The sequence below is a fragment of the Rutidosis leptorrhynchoides genome, chromosome 11 (genome assembly GCF_046630445.1).
Source record: "Rutidosis leptorrhynchoides isolate AG116_Rl617_1_P2 chromosome 11, CSIRO_AGI_Rlap_v1, whole genome shotgun sequence".
NCBI classification, from domain to species: domain Eukaryota; kingdom Viridiplantae; phylum Streptophyta; class Magnoliopsida; order Asterales; family Asteraceae; genus Rutidosis; species Rutidosis leptorrhynchoides.
The window spans coordinates 75,522,889-75,535,294 of NC_092343.1; positions in this window are offsets into that span (position 1 = coordinate 75,522,889).

Consider the following 12,406-nt stretch of genomic DNA (forward strand, 5'->3'; position numbering starts at 1 on the left):
TGGCGGGCTTGGGATGAAGATTCACCCCTTTCATTCGTTTTTCTTGAGTAGTTCTTAGATATCATCCTTCTCAACATGATTTTAGCAAAAAATTTGGTGATTAACGGTTAAAAATTGAGATTTTTGGGGGTGATTTTCGGTGGTTTTCGGGTGCAGTTTCGAGTGTTTATGCAGTGTGTTTGTGTGTGGGGGAGTGACTGATCGAGCAGCTCTTTTATTTTTTTTTTCTGGGTTTTGGACCCTCCGCGAGTCGCGGAGGTTTTGCACTGCAAACTCCGCGAGTCGCGGAGTTTACCCTTTTTTTTTTTTTTTTTTTTTTTTTTTTTATAATCTTTAACTTCTTAAAACAATTAAGAAATTAATTTTAAAATTTTGTTTCCCTTGTTATTTAGGACGAGGTCGTTTCGGATCGATGTCCTAGTCCGTCCCTCGACAAAATTTTAAAATTTGTCTTTTTGTAGCGATTGTTTTAAAAGCTAAGATTTTTGGGTTTTTTAATTTTTTTTGGCATACTTTAAATTAATAAGATTAAAAATAATGATAATAAAAGTTCTCGTCCCTCCCTCGGGTAAAGCAATTTCGGTTCAAAGACCTAGTCTTCAACTTACGACGAATTTTAAAAATCATATTTTTAACTTAATGAGATAAAGTAAATTTTTGTTTGTTTTTAAATTCACATAACTTAAATATAAAATTCAAAATTAATATTAAAAATTCACACCAAACTTAAAATTTGAAATGCATAAAATTAAAATTTCATATTTTAAAAATAAAAAATTCACACCAAACTTAATTTAAAAATTCATATTTCATACCAAACTTATATTAATTTTTCAAATATTTACAATTTAAATATATTGTTTTTACAAAGTTTTACAATATTAATTTAAGATTTAAATATTAATTTTTAAAAATATGGTAAAAATAAAATTAAAAATCTTTTTGTCTTTTTATCCCACTTTAATCAATCAAATATTATCAAAAATATGCGCCCCTCTTTTCGGTAAAGTAATTTCGGTTCCAAGACCTAATTTAACTCATGACGAATTTTTGAAATATTTTGGGTTGATTGATTAAAGATATTTATACCTTAAGAATAAACGTTAAATTTCGCAGTGATGTAATAAATTTTTGAATGATATCAATAATTTCGGTTGCCAAACCTAATTTTATTCAATACCAATTTAATACTTTTTAGCGAACAAATTAGCGTTTATTATCAAAAGGTTAAAAATAAAAATAAAAATAAAAACTGTACAGACATACCTGTGAAATAGATTTCTTAGTTATATGATCTATTATATTCATAAGATAGTCGGTTTAATTGGTTTTCCATGGCTGCATAAGCGTAACCTCGAGCATTCATTGTCTTTTCTTCTAAACATATGAACGGTCCGTCTCTGCATAAAGTAACAAATTCGGTATTTGAATAGGTTTGATTATTTGAACATTTACCTCCATGTGACCATTTTCCGCATTTGTGACATCGTTCTAGGTGTCGTGCTCTTCTTTTCGCTGCGGATTTTGATTTTCCTTTACCAAATTGTAACTTATTATCTTCGCATCTGGATCCTTTTCTAACTCCGTCCATTCTTTCTCTGATTACTGATACTAATTCACTCGGTAGTATGTCATTATTTCTTTTAGTGATCAAAGCGTGTAGCATTAGACCATGGTTTAATTCACAGGCAGTCTTCATTTCGTAAAAACCTAAAAAAATAAAAATTCAGAATGGGGGGAGAAGACTAGTTCTTTAGGGTCTGCTAGGGAAAGACCATACGTGTTCCATTTTCGAAAACTACACGAAAACAGACAATCTAACTCTAACAGAAATACATATTATCCTTTAAAGACTTGATTCTCCCCACACTTAGTTAGCTGTGGTGTCGAAATTGTGATTAACTTCGTTGTCGACTTCCATCGGACCCTGTATGTAATGTTTAACTCTGTGACCATTAACTTTAAATTCAATCCTATTTGAATTTATCAATTCTATCGTTCCGTATGGGAAAACTCTTTTGACTATGAATGGTCCAGACCATCTTGATTTCAATTTTCCAGGAAATAGCTTGAATCGTGAATTGAAAAGAAGAACTCTGTCTCCTTCTTTAAATTCTTTTGAACTTCTGATTCTTTTATCATGCCATTTCTTCGTTCTTTCTTTATAGATTAACGAATTTTCGTATGCTTCATGTCTTAATTCTTCTAATTCGTTTAGTTGACTTAATCGTAGACGTCCAGCTTCATGTAAATCAAGATTACATGTCTTCAAAGCCCAAAATGCTTTGTGTTCAATTTCTACTGGAAGATGACATGCTTTTCCATAAACAAGTCTAAAAGGTGTGGTTCCAATTGGAGTTTTGTAGGCTGTTCTAAAAGCCCAGAGTGCATCCTCCAATTTAATGGACCATTCCTTCGGATTTGATCCTACGGTTTTCTCTAGAATACGTTTTAAAGCTCGGTTGGTATTTTCAACTTGTCCACTTGTTTGTGGATGATATGCGGTGGAGATTTTATGAGTTACTCCATATCTTTTAAGAACTTTCTCAAGTTGATTATTACAGAAATGAGTACCCCGATCACTTATTAAAGCTTTCGGTGTTCCAAACCTTGCAAAAAGACGTTTTAAAAAGTTGACTACAACTCGTGCATCGTTAGTTGGGAGAGCTTGTGCTTCCGCCCATTTAGATACATAATCAATGGCTACGAGTATATATAGATTATTATGAGATTTTGGAAATGGACCCATAAAGTCAATACCCCAAATGTCAAATACTTCACATACTTGGATGACATTTTGTGGCATTTCATCGCGTTGACTTATTTTTCCGGCCCTTTGACATGCATCACAGGATTTGCAAAGAAGGTGTGAGTCTTTGTAAATTGTAGGCCAATAGAATCCAGCTTCATAAACTTTTCTTGCTGTTAGTTGAGGCCCATAATGCCCTCCTGTTGGTCCTGTGTGACAATGGTTTAAAATTTTACTAGCTTCATCTCCAAATACACATCGGCGTATTATTCCATCGGGACAACTTTTAAACAGATGTGGATCTTCCCAGAAATAGTGTTTTATATCACTGAAGAATTTCTTTCGTCTTTGGTACGATAATCCTTTTTCAAGGAATCCACAAACTAAGTAGTTTGCATAGTCTGCAAACCATGGGATTTCTTTATAATCTATCTTCAATAGATATTCATCAGGAAAGTTGTCTTGTATGGCCGATTCATTCAGAACTTCTAATTCGGGATTTTCAAGACGAGAAAGATGATCAGCGGCGAGATTTTCTGCTCCTCTTTTATCTCGGATTTCAATATCAAACTCTTGTAAGAGTAAAATCCAACGGATTAATCTTGGTTTAGCATCTTGTTTTGAAAATAGGTATCTAAGAGCAGAATGGTCGGTATAGACCACCGTTTTTGCTAGAACGAGATATGATCGAAATTTGTCAAAAGCAAAGACAATAGCAAGGAGTTCTTTTTCAGTAGTTGTATAGTTCGTTTGTGCTCCTTGTAATGTCTTACTAGCATAATATATAGGTTGAAATCGTTTTTCAATCCTTTGTCCTAAAACGGCTCCCATTGCAAAATCACTTGCATCGCACATTAGTTCAAATGGTAGATTCCAATTTGGTGTTATCATGATCGGTGCATTAGTGAGTTTCTCTTTAAGAATATTAAAAGATTTGATACACTCATCTGAAAAGATGAATGGCGCATCCTTTTCTAGGAGTTTATTCATAGGAGTGGCAATTTTAGAAAAATCTTTTATGAAACGTCGGTAAAAACCGGCATGCCCTAGAAAACTCCTAACTCCTCTAACATTGGTGGGATGTGGAAGTTTAGCAATTACATCTACTTTAGCTCTATCCACTTCGATTCCTTCTTTTGAAATTTTATGTCCAAGAACGATGCCTTCTTTAACCATGAAATGGCATTTCTCCCAATTAAGTACTAGATTTGATTTTTCGCATCTAATTAGCATTCGTTCCAGATTAACTAGACATGATTTAAATGTATCACCGAAGACTGAAAAGTCATCCATGAATACTTCCATGCATTCTTTTATCATGTCGTGAAAAATCGCCATCATACACCTTTGAAAGGTTGCAGGGGCGTTGCAAAGTCCAAATGGCATTCTTTTGTAAGCAAAAGTACCATAAGGGCACGTGAATGTGGTTTTCTCTTGATCTTCGGGTGCTATTGGAATTTGAAAATATCCGGAAAATCCATCTAGAAAACAATAGTAACTATTTCCGGCTAATCTTTCCAACATTTGATCTATGAAAGGTAAGGGAAAGTGATCTTTTCTGGTGGCGTCATTTAATTTTCTATAATCAATACATACACGCCATCCTGTTACAGTCCTAGTAGGAATAAGCTCATTTTTCTCATTTGTGATGACAGTCATGCCACCCTTCTTAGGTACGCATTGAACTGGGCTTACCCATGGACTATCAGAGATTGGATATATCAAACCTGCATCTAGAAGTTTAATAATCTCTTTCTTAACTACATCTTGCATATTAGGATTTAGTCTTCGTTGACGTTGCACATACGTTTTATGACCTTCTTCCATAAGGATTTTATGTGTGCAATACGAAGGACTTATTCCTTTAATATCATGAATCTTCCATGCAATGGCTGGTTTATGAGCTTTCAACACAGAAATGAGTTGTGATTTCTCATTTTCAGTAAGAGAAGACGATATTATTACAGGTAATTCAGATTCACCATGTAAATAAGCGTATTCCAAATGGTTTGGAAGTGGCTTTAACTCTAATTTCGGAGGTTCTTCTATCGATGATTTATATCGGTATCTGTCTTCTTCTTTTAGCATTTGAATTTCTTCTGTTGTTGGTTCATATCCATTAGCTATAAGTGTAGCTAACATTTCAGCTTCATCAATTGGTTCATTACCTTCTCCTAAAGAACATTCTCCTGTTCCTTGTAATTCTGGAAATTCTTCTAATAATTCTGCATGTGCATCTATAGTTTGAATATAATAACATGTATCATCTGCAGATTGTGGTTGTTGCATTGCTCTATCAACTGAAAAGGTAACACTCTCATCCTCTATACTTAGGGTCAGTTTCTTACCGAACACGTCTATCATTGCTTTAGCCGTGTTTAAGAATGGTCTTCCTAATATGAGAGGAACTTGAGAATCTTCTTCCATGTCCAAAACAACAAAATCTACTGGAAATACTAAAGTACCAACTTTAACTAGCATGTTCTCCATTATCCCTCTAGGATATTTTATTGATCTATCGGCTAGTTGTATACTTATTCTGGTTGGTTTTAATTCTCCAAGGTCTAGTTTAGCGTATAGTGAATACGGCATTAGATTTATATTAGCACCTAAATCTGCTAATGCTTCTATTGAACTAAGACTACCCAGAAAACATGGAATTGTGAAACTTCCTGGATCAGATAGTTTTTCTGGTATCTTATTCAACAGCACTGCTGAACAATTAGCATTCATAGTAACAGCCGAGAGTTCTTCCATTTTCTTTCTATTCGTGATTAGATCTTTCAAGAATTTAGCATACCTTGGCATTCCTGAAATTACATCAATGAAAGGAAGATTTACATTTATCTGTTTAAACATATCCAAGAATTTAGATTTCTCGGCTTCAAGTTTTTCCTTCTTCATTTTACTCGGATAAGGAAGTGGTGGTTGGTATGGTTTAACATAAGGTTTATCCTTAACTGTGTTATCTTTATTAACCTTTTCAACTACCGGTTCTTTTTCCTTATCTTGATCAGGTTGTGGTTCTTGTGTAGTAGGAATAGTTTCATCAGAAGTTACAGGTATTTCAGGTGATTTAAGTGTTGTACCACTTCTTGTGGTAATAGCTTTAGCTGTTTCATTCCGGGGGTTAGCATTTGTATCACTAGGTAAACTTCCCGGTTTTCTTTCACCTATTAACCTTGCTAGGTTACTTACTTCTTGTTCCAGATTTTGAATAGAAGCTTGTTGATTTCTAAATGCTTGAGCATTTTGTTCATTGGTTTGTTTTTGAGATGTGAAAAACTGCGTTTGAGTTTCAACTAGCTTCGTCATCATATCTTCTAAATTCGGCTTTTTATCATCGGTTTGTTGTGGTGGTTTGTTTTGAAAATTAGGTCTTTGCTGATTATAAGTATTATTGGATACTTGTTGATTGCTAGGACCTTGTTGGTTGTTGTATGGAATATTTCGGTTATAATTCTGGTTTTGATTGTAAATCGGTCTTGGCGGTTGATAATTATTCTGATAATTATTTCCAGGCCTTTGGTTTATGTATGAAATATTCTCTCTTTGTTCCATTGTTAATTCAATACTTAGACAATCTTTTGTCAAATGTGGTCCTCCACACTGCTCACAACTAATTCGTATTGCATGAATATCTTTAGTCATCTTTTCCATTCGTCTTTCGAAAGCATCTATCTTTGCCGAAATGGAATCTAAGTCATGGCTAGAATCGGCTCTAGCTGCTTTAGATGATCTAATGATGTCTTTTTCTTGCTGCCACTCATGTGAGTGGGAAGCAGTGTTATCAATAATTTTGTAAGCATCAGTTTCGGTTTTCTTCATAATAGAACCACCAGCTGCTATATCTATGTCTTTTCTTGTAGTGATGTCGCATCCTTGGTAGAATATTTGTACTATTTGACAGGTGTCTAAACCATGTTGCGGACATCCTCTTAATAACTTTCCATATCTTGTCCACGCCTCATATAGAGTTTCATTTGGCTTCTGTGTGAACGTAACAATTTCTGCTTGAAGTCTTACGGCTTTAGATGCAGGAAAGAATTGTTTAAGAAATTTGTCAATTAAAACATCCCATGTATCAATCGCCCCTTCAGGTAACGATTCCAACCAATCTTTGGCTTCTCCCTTTAAAGTCCAGGGAAATAACATGAGATATATCTGTTCATCCTCCACTTCTCGTATTTTAAATAGTGTGCAGATCCTATTAAAGGTACGTAGATGTTCATTTGGATCTTCCTTCGGTGCACCACTAAATTGGCATTGATTAGTCACCATGTGTAGAATTTGTCCTTTGATTTCATAATCTGGCGCATTAATGTCTGGATGAGTAATTGCATGACCTTGGCCAGTGCGTTTAGCTCTCATTCGGTCTTCCATACTTAAAGGTTCCAGATTCTCCATAATTGAATTTGTTGAATCGGTATCACTAGATGATTCTGATTTAATAGTTCGTTCCTCAACAATCTCTGTTTGAATGATTGGTGGTTCCGGAGGAAAGTTTAATGGTTCAGGATCTATGAACCGTTCCTGAATATTTTCTGGATTCTCAATTGTGAGGTTGGGTTCAAAAAATGGATTATCGGAAATTTGAACTGAAGTACTTGGTCGACTGGATGACGATTCTAAAGAAAAATCAACGGCGGTTATATTTGTTAAACGATGTCTTGATCGAGTTACAGGTGGTGAACGTACAAAAGGTGATGAACGTCTTGCTCGGTGCATTCACTGAATATCCTATTAGTTTTTAAAAGGAAAGAAAAATTATAATAAGTTATCCAATCAATAGACTTTTCTGATTTTGCCCACGTTTCGAATAGCCAAAAGATGCAGCAGAGGGGCAGGATTCGTTTGGTCTCAATATAATTGAGGACTGTTTGGCTCCAATAACCCGGTCCACGTACAAATCCAACTATTACTACGAACCAGAAAATTTTGATGTCTATCAATTTAACTACTCAAAATAAATTTTCGTAATTTTAAGAAATTTAGATAAGAAGTAGAATAAAATTCTAAGTCCTAAAAACTAGAATGGCGAGAAATAAGAAAGACAAAGAGTTCGTCGCAAAAGGTCGAAAAAGAAAAATGGTTGAAAAATAAAAGGTGACGGAAAAATAAAAGAAACTTATAAAAACTTAAAAATACTTAACTAATTTAACCTTATTACTACAACTAACTTAAAATTATAATCGCAAATTGAAATTACTAATTGGAATGATAATTGATACATAGTAAAAGGTCTAAAAATATTAAAGCTTACAGTAGAAACTAAATCCCAAATGAAAATAACTTAAAAAGAAACTAAAACTTAAAAAGGCGTCGCAAAATTCTAAAGCACCTAAATCTTAGTCTAAAGAAAAAGCACTTAAGGAATTCTACGGCAAAGCCTAAAAATATAGGAGTAAAAATAACTATAGCAAAAACTAAGTTTAAAATTAAATATGAGCTAAAAATACAAATATTACGCTACAACGATTAAAAAGGTACAAAATATAAAAATATACAAAAAGTTGTAAAAAGTACAATTTTTATAAAAATATTATTTTTATATTATTTATTTTATTAAACTATTAATTTTACAATTTTAATAAAACTAATTTAACTAAAATATATATAAATAAAAAGTAAAAGTAAAATTAAAACTTAAAAATAATAATAATAATAATTAGGTTTTAATAATAATAATAATTAAAAATAACCCGTAATCAATGCTTGATTAGGGTTTTTGTCCGTGTGTCAGATGCCCTCCGCGAGTCGCGGCAAATAAAGAAGAAATCCCCGCGAGTCGCGGGGTTCCAGAATTCAGTTGACAGGTTTCACTTTTTACGCGTTTTTCTTTATTTTTTTTTTTTTTTTTTTTATGTTTTCTGTTTTTTTTTTTTATAAATAAAAGATGTTTAAAACAAAAGTTATATTTTTATAAACTAAAATAGAAATAAAGAAACTTATAAAACTTAAATATTTAACAAAATCTTAAAAATACTAATATTTTTGTTTTTTTTTTTTATATTTTTCGAATTTTTAAAACGTAATTTTACAAAAACGACTTTTAATAAAAGTAGATAAAATTTTTTTTTTTTTTTTTTCTTTTTATATTAGCGTTGCGCTTCCGGCTTTTAAGATAGTCCCCGGCAGCGGCGCCAAAAATACTTGATGTCGAACGAGGTGTATATAAAATAGTTATTATTTTACTAGGAAAATACTATTAAATACGATACAATTTTACACAAGATATTTATTTATTTATAGAATGGATATACTTAAACCTTGCTACAACACTTATAGGCAGTGTACCTAATCGTACAGTAGTGTAGTTTTTAGTAAGTCCGGTTCGTTCCACAGGGAAATCTTTAAACAAAGCTCAACGCTATATTAGTTTACTTTTATAAAAATACAAATATATATATAGGTAATATTATTATTATAAAGGGGGGTTTTTACCGTTTAATGACCGGTTTGTCGATTTTAAGACTTTAGTCGCAGTTAAAACCTAATGTAAAATATAAAATAAATACAAGACTTAAATTAAAGCGTAAAGTAAATAACGATAATGAAATTGCGAATAAAAATGCGATAAAATAAACTTGCGATAATTAAAAAGTACGATAATTAAAAGTGCGATAACAATAAATAAAAGTGCGATACTTAGAAGTGCAATTAAATATAAAATAAAGGAAATTAAATATGAAATAAAAGAATTATGCTTATTTAAACTTCCGTAATCATGATGTTTGACGTGTTGATTTTAGTTTTATGCCCATGGGTTAATTGTCCTTTGTCCTGGATTATTTAATATGTCCGTCTGGTTTTTGTCCATAACAGTCCATCAGTCATAAATATAAATTGCAAGTATCCTTGTCAAATTATTATTATACCCGAAGTTAAATATTCCAACTAATTGGGGATTCGAATTGTAACAAGGTTTTAATACTTTGTTTAATGAATACACCAGGTTATCGACTGCGTGTAAACCAAGGTTTTACTACTTTGTTAACAATTACACCAATTACCCTTGAATGTAATTTCACCCCTGTTTTAATTATTCTAGTGGCTATTAATCCATTCCCGTGTCCGGTTAAATGAACGATTATTCGTACATATAAATACCCCGCCCATCGTGTCCGATCGAGTGTATATGGTAATTTATAGGGACGCCCAATTGTAAATCTTTATATTAACATTAACAAACTTTCATTTAGTTAAACAAATATAAAGCCCATTAATAGCCCATAGTCTAGTTTCCACAAGTGTCGTTCTTTTGTCCAAACCCCAATTATGGTACAAAGCCCAATTATCCAATTTTAGTAATTAGCCCAACATCATGATTACTTCGTTTTAAATAAGCATAATAATAACTTAGCTACGAGACATTAATATAAAAAGGTTGAACATAACTTACAATGATTAAAAATAGCGTAGCGTTACACGGACAGAATTTCGACTTACACCCTTACAACATTCGCTAACATACCCTTATTATTAGAATTATAATTAAAATTAAAATATAAATTATAAATATAAATATATTTACGTATGAAGAGGAAGAGAAAAAAGATGATGAAATTTGATCAGAATTCGGTTGGCTTTATAGCCAGAGTTGAAAATTGGGGCTCCGCGACTCGCGGCCAAATGCCCTTAAAACTCCGCGAGTCGCGGAGATATATTTACAGCTCACACCCTTGGAGTTTCTTGCTGCCGACGGTTTTTAATATATATATATAATATATATATAATTAATATAATTAATTATATATTATATTATATTTATATACATAGTTAACTTGTAATTTTTAGTCCGTTGCGTCGAGCGTTAAGAGTTGACTCTGGTCCCGGTTCCGGATTTTCGAACGTCCTCGCGTACAATTTAATATCTTGTACTTTGCGTTTTGAATCTTGTACTCTTGTGATTTCGAGACTTTTCTTATTAATAATTGGAACCTTTTTGATTGTCTTTTGTTCTTTTGAGCTTTTTGGTCGTTTGCGTCTTCAAATCGTCGAATCTGTCTTCTGTCTTCACCTTTTATTATTTAAACGAATATCACTTGTAAATAGAACAATTGCAACTAAAAGCTTGTCTTTCTTGAGGAATAATGCTATGAAATATATGTTCGTTTTTAGCATTATCAAGGAACCGGTTGAAATTGTGGACTACGTCGAGAAGGAATTGAAACAAAGCCGGATCCCGATTGTTAAGGTTCGTTGGAATGCCAAAAGAGGACCCGAGTTTACTTGGGAAAGAGAAGATCAAATGCGAAAGAAACACCCTCATCTATTCCCGGTTCCGGAAACGTCAGATTCCGAGGAAGAAACAACGACTACTACGCCTACCTAAATTTCGGGACGAAATTTCTTTTAAGGTGTAGGTAATGTAACATCCCGCCTTTTTCCATCAACTTTTCCGTTTAACTATTTATGTTCCGTTATATGTTTATAACACGTCTCGTTGATACGTGTTTGAATTATCTTGTTTCGGTAATTCCCACACCCGTTTTAAAGTTAAGGGACCAAACTTGCCAAGGGTTGAAACTTTTGACTAGGTCAAAGAGTCAACCCTCATCCTCATCCATTCAACCTCATCTCTTTCACTCTTACTACTTCAACTTTTCTCTCAACTTCCATACAAAGATTCATCATCCAAAATCGAGCTAGCGGTCATCTTGCCAAACAAATTACATATTTGAACTCCTCGTGATCTCCTCTTCGATTCCATACCGATCTCATCAAATTTGGGTAACTTTCTAAAATCACTAATTTTATGTGTTCTTGAGTTTTTGAGTTAAAAAGGTTGTTAATTAGTGTCTATGGCTCAAGTCTAGTATGATTATGTGTTTTGTATGCTTGTTCTTGCTAGTTTGGTGTAACTAATTCATATTGAAAGAATGCTTGCTTAATCTTGAGTTTTAGGTGTTCATATGTTGTTTAAAGATGAAAGATCATGTTTTAATTGTGTTCCTAACATCACTAGCTTCAAATTGGTATGTAGGTTGACATGGATTAGTTCATAAACTTGATTATGAAATTTGGTGAATATGGGTTAGGGTTTCATGAACTTGAAATGGTTTTTGTAATGCTTTGAATGACATGTAATGTTGTTTGTAAGTGTTTAGATACATTGTATGCGTGATTATCTACACAACGGCGTATTAAATGGGTGTATTAAATTTCCGAATCATTAAATTGCATTTATGAACTTGAAAGTAATAAATGTGAGCATTAATGGTGATTTTGATATGAGTTTGTTTGGTTTTGATTGAGTAAATGCATTTAGTTATCTTCCTTGTCAAATTACCTTTCTAATGATATATGATATGCGTTTTAAATGTTTTCGGTGCAAGAAATGTGTTAAATTGTGTTTTGGGTCGTGACTTAGACCAATTTTCTGCAAACAACATGTTTCCCAGGTAGTGCGCGCCGCGCACATACCTGCGCGCCGCGCATAATCAAAAATCCCAATGTCTGCCTTCTTGGTTAAGTTCTGACCTGGTATTGCACATGGGTGCGCGCCGCGCAACCCTTTGCGCACCGCGCAAATGGCCCAGGCCAACTTTCTTGTCTTTAAACGCTCCCAAAATGTTTCCCGCTTAACCGTAACTCCGATTAACATGAAACTTGACTATTATGCTCGTATATGACTTCTCATCATGAGAAAATTGT